Here is a 9049-nt window from a genome sequence, read left to right on the forward strand (position 1 = left end):
GCCCGCCCACCGCGCGCCGCCGCCCGCCGCCGCCCAGCCCAGGTCCGGCGAGATCCGGCCGGCCCTTGCTTCCCTGAGTTCTCCAGCGATCTCCGGCGTACAGGAACTCCGGCGAACCTCCCGACCAACCTCGGATTGCGTGCAAATCTCAGATCTGGAATTTTCGGTTGACTTTTTCCCTCCTAACCCTAGCTCAAGTGCCCATGTTCATAGCATCGTATCTCCTCATCTGTAGCTTCGATTTGGGCATATAGCATATCAAAATGTTCGTCCCAGAGAGTACATCATTTCATTCTATTGCACCATTTTCATTTGAGTTCATCTTGATGCCCGAAATGCTCTTAGAAGAGGGCTACTTGAGTTAATTGTCAGATCTGCTACTCCATTTGCATATTTGTCATTTTTGCCATGATTATTGTGTGCATGTTATGCCCATGAGCTCTACATATGTTTTGTTTAGGGTTTTGCCATCTCCCCAGAGGTGCAACCCATGTATTTTTGTGATGTGTGTGGTGTCTAGTGCAAGCTTGCCAAGTGAGGCACTTGGTAATTCTGATTTCAGGGACTTAGCAATTCCACCAAGTCCTTGAGCCGTTTAGTTCATGATGCCATATGTTCTTGTTGTTTCCTAGTGATCCGTGCCTCTTTTGAGGATGATCAGTAAGGATGTTTTGTTAATCTTGTAGTGCTCTATCCATCCATGTCTTTGTTTGCAATTATGGAGAACCCTAGCTTGAGACAATCAAGCTCTACTTTTGCTACTTTGTGAATCTGGGCAGATTGTCAACTTGTTTGCAATTTTGCCGATGTTGTTGTAGTTGATCCGTGCATGCTATGTTATTGTTCTTGCCATGGCTAGCTTGCATTTTGTGTGTTATTGATGGGTGTATGCTTAGCTAGTCATGACTTGCACCGTAGTGAGTGCATCGAGCTCGTAACCATGCCTACTTGATATCTGTTTTCAGCATGCTCCAGTTTTCACTAAGTGTGAAAACTGATTATGTTTTTGCTATGTTCACATGCTTGCAATTGTATTTTCTGATTCCTTTTGGCTCAAGGTCACTAAGGGACTTTTGTTAAGCTTTTTGAGTAGCTCCATGCCATACTTTACTTTGCCATGTTCAGGTCCTGTAGCATGTAGTTTTGTTGCTCCGAAGAGGGCTACCTGACCTGAAATTCCAGACAAGTGTTAATTTCAGTAAGTCTGAGATCTATTTGTCATATGCATTTTTGCCATCCTTGTTTGAACCTGTTAATGGATGAATTGGCCGTAGCTCAGTGCTAGACTTTTGTTAAGCATCTTGAATGCATCCCTGCCATGTATTTTGTTGTCATGTTTGAGTGCTGTAGCATGTTCATCTCATTGCATTTAGATGGCTACTTGCTGTAAATCGCAGATCGTGGTCATATCTGAATCGCTTGCCATTTCCAAACCGTAACTCCGATTCCGGCGTTCTTTATATCGTTTTCAAGCGATTTCATCTCATCTTTCGAGTGGAACACTTGGATTCCCAAGTTGAGGCCAGATTCATGTATCCCTTGTCAATTCTTGCATATGCATCCCTCATCGCATCCCGCATAGCATACCATCCTTGCATCATATTGTTTGATCCTTGCACATAGTTGATTATGTCCTTGTTGCTTGTTTGTCTTGTTTGGGTAGAGCCGGGAGACGAGTTCTCTAACGAGGAGCCCGTTGAGTTTGCTTTCGAGGATCCAGTCAACTCTGACAACTTTGCAGGCAAGATGATCATACCCTCGAAATCACTACTATCTTTGCTATGCTAGATTGCTCGCTCTTTGCTATGCCAATGCTACGATGCCTACCACTTGATTTCAAGCCTCCCAAATTTCTATGTCAAACCTCTAACCCACCATGTCCTAGCAAACGTTGATTGGCTATGTTATCGCTTTGCTCAGCCCCTCTTATAGCGTTGCTAGTTGCAGGTGAAGATTGGAGGCCGTTCCTTGTTGGAACATTTATTTACTTGTTGAGATATCATTATATTATCTTGTTATCTTAATGCATCTATATACTTGGTAAAGGGTGGAAGGCTCGGCCTCTCGCCTAGTGTTTTGTTCCACTCTTGCCGCCCTAGTTTCCGTCATATCGGTGTTATGTTCCCGGATTTTTGCGTTCCTTACGCGGTTGGGTTATAATGGGAACCCCTTGATAGTTCCCCCTGATTAAAGCTTTTCCAGCAATGCCCAACCTTGGTTTTACCATTTGCCACCTAGCCTCTTTTTCCCTTGGGTTTCTGGAGCCCGAGGGTCATCTTATTTAAACCCCCCGGGCCAGTGCTCTTCTGAGTGTTGGTCCGAACCAGGCAGCCTGCGGGGCCACCTCAGGGAAACTCGAGGGTTGGTTTTACTCGTAGCTTGACCTATCTGAGTGTGCCCTGAGAACAAGATATGTGCAGCTCCTATCGGGATTTGTCGGCACATTCGGGCGGTGTTGCTGGTCTTGTTTTAACCTGTCGAAGTGTCTTGAAGAACCGAGATACCGAGTCTGATCGGAACGTCTCGGGAGGAGGTCTATTCCTTCGTTGACCGTGAGAGCTTGTCATGGGCTAAGTTGGGACTCCCCTGCAGGGATTTGAACTTTCGAAAGTCGTGCCCGCGGTTATGGGCAGATGGGAATTTGTTAATGTCCGATTGTAGATAACTTGAACCTTAACTTAATTAAAATGAATCAACCGTGTGAGTTGCCGTGATGGCCTCTTCTCGGCGGAGTCCGGGAAGTGGACACGGTGTTGGTGTAATGTTTGCGCAGGTTGTCCTTTAGTTTCTTGCTCGCGCTTTGCCTCCTCTTCTCGCTCTCTTTTGCGAATAAGTTAGCCACCATATATGCTAGTCGCTTGCTGCAGCTCCACATATATTTTTACCTTGCCTTACCTATAAGCTTAAATAGTCTTGATCGCGAGGGTGCGAGATTACTGAGTCCCTGTGGCTCACAGATTACTATTGCACCAGATGCAGGGCCTGATGATTCCGCTCCAGGTGACGCGCTCGAGCTCAAGTGGGAGTTCGACGAGGACTCTCAACGTTATTATGTTTCCTTTCCTGATGATCAGTAGTGGTGCCCAGTTGGGGGTGATCGGGACCGCGTCGCATGTTGGCTTATCTTTAATTTTGGCGCCGTAGTCGGGCCATGAGTGTTTGGATGATGTAATCTTATTTATGTACTTGATTGACGTGGCGAGTGTAAGCCAACTATGTTATCCCTTTTTATTATCTATATTACATGGGATGTTGTGATGATTGCCTGACTTGTGACATATGCCTTCAATGCAATTATGCCTCTAAGTCGTGCCTTGACATGTGGGAGATATAGTCGCATCGAGGGTGTTACAAGTTGGTATCAGAGCCTTCCCCGACCTTAGGAGCCCCATTGCTTGATCGATTTAGCAGCCAAGTTGTGTCTAGAAAAATGTTTTGAGTCATTTAGGAATTATATATCGGGAGTTTAGGAATTCTTTTTACTTCCCAGTCTCCTCATCGCTCTGGTAAGGCATCCTGACGTAGAGTTTTGACTCTTCTCTTCTCAAATTTCACTAAAAAAAATTTAGGATCACACGGGTATCTTGGAACCGTTCCGATGGTTTTATGATGAGAACATTGTCTTGGTGCCTCCTGTCAGGGGTTTAGTGGAAGTGTCCCGGGGAGTTGAGCTCTGAGGTGTTGTCGTCATAATTTTATCGTTGCAATTCTGGAATACCTGAGTTTAGTACGCCGACATCGAAAATCTCTTTTATGCAGTTCGTTGGTGAGATAACCTCGACGCCACCCAGTACTGGGGCGGGAGTTCGGGAGTATCGCCATAACTTGTATAACGGATGCTTTTCGAAGGTTGAGGTAGATGGTTTCCGAAGTTTTTCTCGGTTATGTGTTGAAGGATGGATACAGCTGGATGTAGGATTTGCTAGATTTGGGTGAGATATTATGCTTCCCCTGTATCCCCAACACCTGATTGCATAACCGGAAAGGTTCGGGAGTTTCATAGGTGGGAATTCACGTAGCTCTAGTTCTTCTTCCACGGTTATTGGTTTGAGATTGGGATTTCTTACCGATTATTTGTTCTTGAGCCTTACCTTGTTGATTTATTTCTCTACCTTAATTCTACGTGGCTTCTCAATTTATGGATATGTGTCCATTTCAAGAGGAATGCATTCGTTCATTTTGTTCGGATGTGAAGACTATATGTTGCAATTTTCATTCCGTTGGATTCAGCTTCAATATTCATCTGTCTATGTGCTAAGGTGGTCAACCTCTTCAGGATGGCTCCCGCTAAGAGCACCAGTCAGAATCAGAATCAAGATCCGCCACCACCTCCACCTCCTCCGGAGGCATGGTAAGCTGTGATGGCCGCAACCAATGCAAACACACAGTTGATCATGCAAATTCTCCAAGAGCACAATCAAGGCAACCAAGGGAATTAAGGCAACAATCAGAATCACTTTGCTACACTCAACCAGTTCCTTGCTAACGGGCCAAAGACTTTCAGCAATTTTGTTGAGGCAACCGATGCTGACGATTGGCTTGTGGATCTATGCAAGCATTTCGAGTGCAGTAACGTCAGGCCTGAAGATTTCGTCAAGTTCGCTTCCTTCCAACTCAAAGATCAAGCTGCAGAATGGTTCCAGCAGTACAGGGACTCCAGAGGTGGACGTGTTATTACTTGGGATGAATTCCGTCAAGATTTCCGAGCTCACCATATCCCTCAGAGCGTGGTTGAAAGCAAGCGTGAGGAATTCTGCAACCTGAAGCAAGGCTCTTTGTCTGTCTATGACTACAACAAGTTGTTTCAGAAGCTCGCCCGCTTTGCTAAACAGGACGTCCCTGATGAGAAGAGCATGATATACCAGTTCAGGGGTGGTCTCAGAGAAGAAATCCAGCTAGCTCTTGTTCTCTTTGAGCCCTTGAGGTACGATGAGTTCTACAACATGGCACTGAAGCAAGAGGCTGCTCAGTTGAGGTGTGATGCTTCCAAGAAGCGAGTCAGAGATATTACTCCTTCTTCCTCTACTCAAGTGGCCAAGCAGCAGAAGTATTGGCTTCCTCCTCCTCCGTTTCGTTAGCCGTATCAGCAGAAGAGCAAAGGTGGCAGTGGTTCTTCCCACCCACCCAACCCTGGCTTTCAGAACAAGACTTCATCTCAAGCTCCAAGATCGAGTGCTCCGTACCACCGCCCGCTTTGAGAGGTCACGTGCAACAAGTGCCAACAGAAGGGCCACTATGCCAACAAGTGTTTCAACCAGAGGCGTCTTCCTCCTCCTCCTGTCAGATCGGCAAGTACAGTTGTGGTCAAGCATAACCCCAAGCACGCCAAGGTCAACTTGCTGAATGCAGCTCAGGTAGAGGACTCGTCAGATGTCATCATGGGTAACCTTCCTATTAACGATATTCCTGCAAGAGTTCTTTTTGACACTGGTGCATCGCATTGTTTCATGTCAAAGCCATTTTTTACCAAGCATGAGTTCGTTTCTTCTCATTTGGGTAAACAAATGGAAATCATTTCTCCTAGCAAACGTTTGAGTGCAAGTCTGGAGGTGCCAGATGTTACTATCACGTTGGGAGACTACAAGTTCCTTTCTTCCCCAATGGTTCTTGGTAACTCGGATATTGATCTTATTCTTGGGATGGATTGGCTTTCTAAGCACAAGGCTCAGCTTGATTGTGCAGCCAGGCGGATTCAATTGACTCATTCGTCTGAGGATGTAATTGTCTTTGCCGCTCGTGATGATACCATCCGTCTGCTTTCTCTCAATGAGAAGGGTGAACTGGATGCTATCTCGCAGATTCCAGTCGTTTGCGAATATCAAGACATCTTTCCAGAAGAGCTTCCAGGAATGCCTCCGCACCGGCCAGTTGAATTCGTTATTGATCTTGAGCCCGGCACGGAACCTGTGTGCAAGCGTCCTTACAAGCTCAGACCTGAAGAGTTGAAGGAGCTGAAGAAGCAACTTGATATTCAAGAGAGAATGGGTCTCATTCGGCCTAGTTCTTCTCCGTGGGGTTGTGGTGTTCTTTTTGTGAAGAAGAAGGATGGAACAGACCGACTTTGTGTTGATTACCGTCCATTGAACAAGAAGACTATAAAGAACAAATACCCACTTCCCAACATCAACGAGTTGTTCGAACAACTCAAAGGTGCCCAAGTATTCTCCAAGCTTGATCTCCGTATGGGTTATCATCAATCCATGAGCAAGATATTCCCAAGATGGCTTTCAGGACAAGCTATGGTTCATATGAATACACTGTCATGTCTTTTGGCCTCATCAACGCTCCTCCGACGTTCTCTCGCATGATGAACTTTATCTTCAATGCCTACACCAATGACTTCATTTTGGTCTATCTCGATGACATTCTGGTTTCTCGAAGAACAAGGAAGATCATGCCAAGCACTTGCGTTTGGTTCTCGATAAGCTCAGGGAACATCAGTTCTACGCCAAGTTCTCCAAGTGTGGATTTTGGCTCGATGAGGTTCTGTATCTTGGTCATATCATCTCTGCCAAGGGCATTGCCGTGAATCCTGAGAAGGTGTCTGCAATTGTGAATTGGGAACCTCCTCAGAACGTGAAGCAACTTCGTAGCTTCCTCGGTCTCGCAAGCTACTGTCAAAGATTCGTTGAAAACTTTTCTAAGATTGCGAAGCCTCTCTCTAATCTTCTCCAGAAGCACGTCAAGTACGTTTGGTCTCCGGAGTGTGACATTGCTTTCAACACTTTGAAAGAGAAATTGATCACTGCTCCAGTTCTGACTCCGCCTGATGAATCCAAGCCGTACGAGATCTTTTGTGATGCCTCTCTCCAAGGTCTCGGTGCAGTGTTGATGCAAGCGAAGAAAGTTGGTGCTTATACCTCTCGCCAGTTGAAGCCTAATGAGAATAACTACCCCACTCATGATCTCGAGTTGGCTGCAGTTGTGCATGCTCTTTTGACTTGGAGACATCTCTTATTGGGAAGAAAAGTGGACATTTTCACTGATCACAAGAGTCTCGTGTACATCTTCACTCAGCCTAATCTCAACCTCAGGCAAACTCGATGGGTCGAAATGATTCAAGAATATAATCCGAGTATCGAGTATACTCCAGGCAAGGCCAATGTGATTGCTGACGCATTGAGCAGAAAGGCTTATTGCAACAGTCTGATTCTCAAGCCTTATCAACCTGAGCTTTGTGAAGCTTTCCGCAAACTTAATCTGCAAGTTGTTCCTCAAGGTTTCCTCGCCAACCTCCAAGTCTCTCCTACCTTAGAAGATCAGATTCGCCAAGCTTAGCTTCTTGATGTTATGGTGAAAAAGGTGAAGATTGGGATTGCCAAGAGTCAACCCAAGTACAAGTGCTACCGCCTTGATGACAAGGATACTCTCTTCTTCGAGGATCGTATTGTGGTACCCAAAGGTCAACTTCGTAAAGTGATCATGAACGAGGCTCACAATTCTCTCCTCTCCATCCACCCTGGGAGTACGAAGATGTATCAGGACCTCAAGCAGGCTTATTGGTGGACTCGAATGAAGCGCGAGATTGCTCAATTCGTGAATGAGTGTGATGTCTGCAGAAGAGTGAAGGCAGAACACCAAAGGCCAGCTGGTCTCCTCCAACCTCTTGCCATTCCAGAATGGAAGTTTGACCACATTGAAATGGACTTCGTGACTGGGTTTCCAAAGTCCAGGCGTGGCAATGATGCTATATTCGTTGTCATCGACAAACTCACCAAAGTGGCTCACTTTCTGCCTATCAAAGAGTCAATTACTGCAGCTCAATTGGCGGAGCTCTACACCTCTCAAATTGTCTCTCTACACGGTATTCCACAGGTGATCTCTTCAGACCGTGGCAGCATCTTTACCTCCAAGTTTTGGGATTCTTCTCAGAAGGCCATGGGCATCAACATCCGCTTCAGCACAGCTTTCCATCCTCAAACTAGCGGTCAAGTCGAGCGTGTCAACCAGATTCTTGAAGATATGCTCAGGGCTTGTGTGATCTCTTTCAGCATGAAGTGGGAGGATTGTCTTCCTTATGCTGAATTCTCCTACAACAACAGTTTTCAAGCAAGTTCGGGCAAGGCCCCATTTGAAATTCTGTATGGCAGGAAGTGCCGTACCCCTCTCAACTGGTCTGAAACCGGTGAAAGTCAGCTTTTGGGTAATGACTTAATCACAGAGGCAGAGGAAATGTGCAAAGTCATTCGAGATAACTTCAAAGCACCCCAATCCCGTCAGAAGAGCTACTATGATAGTAAGCACCGTGAACGCGAGGATCACCTCCGTTCTGAGTACCCGGTGTTCTTTCAGTCCTAGATCTCGGGACGAGATCCTTTCGTAGTGGTGGAGTGTTGTAACACCCCGGATGTAACTTTCCCAATTTGTACTCCAACTCTTGCCGTTTCCGGCGTTAAGTTATTTTATTTTTCTCGGGTTCGGGTTTTTGTCTCTGTGTGTTGTTATCGTTGTCATGCATCTCATATCATGTCAGCATGTGCATTGCATTTGCATACATGTTCTTCTCATGCATTCGAGAATTTTCCCCGTTGTCCGTTTTGCATTCCGGCGCTTCGTTCTCCTCCGGTGGTCATTTCTAGCTTTCTTTCGTGTGTGGGGATTAAAAATTTCTGGATTGGACCGAGACTTGCCAAGTGGCCTTGGTTTACTACCGGTAGACCGCCTGTCAAGTTTCGTACCATTTGGACTTCGTTTGATACTCCAACGGTTAACCGAGGGACCGAAAGGCCTCGTGTGTGTTGCAGCCCAACACCCCTCTAATTTGACCCAAAACCGACCTAAACCTGCTCCATCATCTAGAGCGTTCGATCACGATCACGTGGCCGAAAACCGCACCTTATTTGGACTCTCCTAGCTCCCTCTACCTCTATTTAAAGTCCCCTCCTGAAATTCGCGGATCTTCCCCTTCCTCTAACCCTAAAAATCCACCGCGCCGCGCTGGACACGTCTGTGCCGGTCGGACACCGTCCGCCGCCCGCCCACACCAGTGGCAGGCTGCCACGTGGCACCTCAGCCGCCAGCCGCCGCCGCAGCGTGGGAGCCCGGAGCC

This window comes from Triticum aestivum, chromosome 5A (assembly GCF_018294505.1).
Source record: "Triticum aestivum cultivar Chinese Spring chromosome 5A, IWGSC CS RefSeq v2.1, whole genome shotgun sequence".
NCBI classification, from domain to species: Eukaryota; Viridiplantae; Streptophyta; class Magnoliopsida; order Poales; family Poaceae; genus Triticum; species Triticum aestivum.